This window comes from Cebus imitator, unplaced genomic scaffold (assembly GCF_001604975.1).
Source record: "Cebus imitator isolate Cc_AM_T3 unplaced genomic scaffold, Cebus_imitator-1.0 Scaffold303, whole genome shotgun sequence".
Lineage (NCBI taxonomy): Eukaryota > Metazoa > Chordata > Mammalia > Primates > Cebidae > Cebus > Cebus imitator.
In genome coordinates, this window is record NW_016107618.1 from 487,988 (window position 1) to 489,098 (window position 1,111).

The window sequence follows — 1,111 nt, forward strand, 5'->3', positions numbered from 1 at the left end:
TACTCAGGAGGCTAAGGCAGGAGAATTGCCTGAACCCAGGAGGCGGAGGTTGCGGTGAGCCGAGATCGCGCCATTGCACTCCAGCCTGGGTAACAAGAGCGAAACTCTGTCTCAAAAAAAAATAAATAAAAATAAATAAATAAATAAATAAAATGACCCTTTAAAACAGCAGCTATCAAATCCAAAAACAACCTGTGTTTTATTGATCTTTTTCGAATTAATAACCAGTATAATGAAGGCTTAGCAACAGTATTCCATAAAAAGCATTTTTACTGGCCAGGCATGGTGGCTCACGCCTGTAATCTCAGCACTTTGGGAGACTGAGGCTGGCTGATCACCTGAGGTCAGGAGTTCAAGACCAGCCTGGCCAACATGGTGAAACCCTGTCTTAAAAAAAAAAGAAAAGAAAAGAAAAAAAAGCATTTTTACTGTTATATCATTGACTGTTTTTTTTTGTTTGTTTGTTTTTGTTTTTTTTTTGAGATGCAGTCTGGCTCTGTCGCCCAGATTAGAGTGCAGTGGCGTGATCTTGGTTCACTGCAACCTCCACCTCCTGGACTTAAGTGATTCTCTTGCCTTAGCCTCCTGAGTAGCTGGAACTACAGGCACTCACCACCGTACCCAGCTAACTTTTGCATTTTCAGTAGAGACGTGGTTTTGCCATATTGGCCAGACTGGTCTCAAACTCCAGCTTGACCTCAGGTGATCTACCTGCCTTGGCCTCCCAAAGTGCTGGGATTACAGGCATGAGCCACAGTGCATGGCCTGACTGATCTTAACATAATAAAAATGTATGTCAAAGTGAGATAGAGTGTGAGGTATAGAATATGAAATTATTGCAAAAGATAAAAATTCACACAGAATCAAGTAGTTCAGTTACTTCTCTTTGATGTAGACAAGAGATATAAAGGAAGCCTAAAATAGAAAATGTAACACATTTTCCAAACACTGACATGACCATAAAATTTAAATATTAATGTATCAATGGCTGGGCATGGTGGCAAATGCCTGTAATAACAGTGCTTTGGAAGGCTAAGGTGGGAGGATTGCTTGAGGCCAGGAATTCAAGACCAGCTTGAGCAACAAAGAAAGACCCTGTCTTTACAAAAAA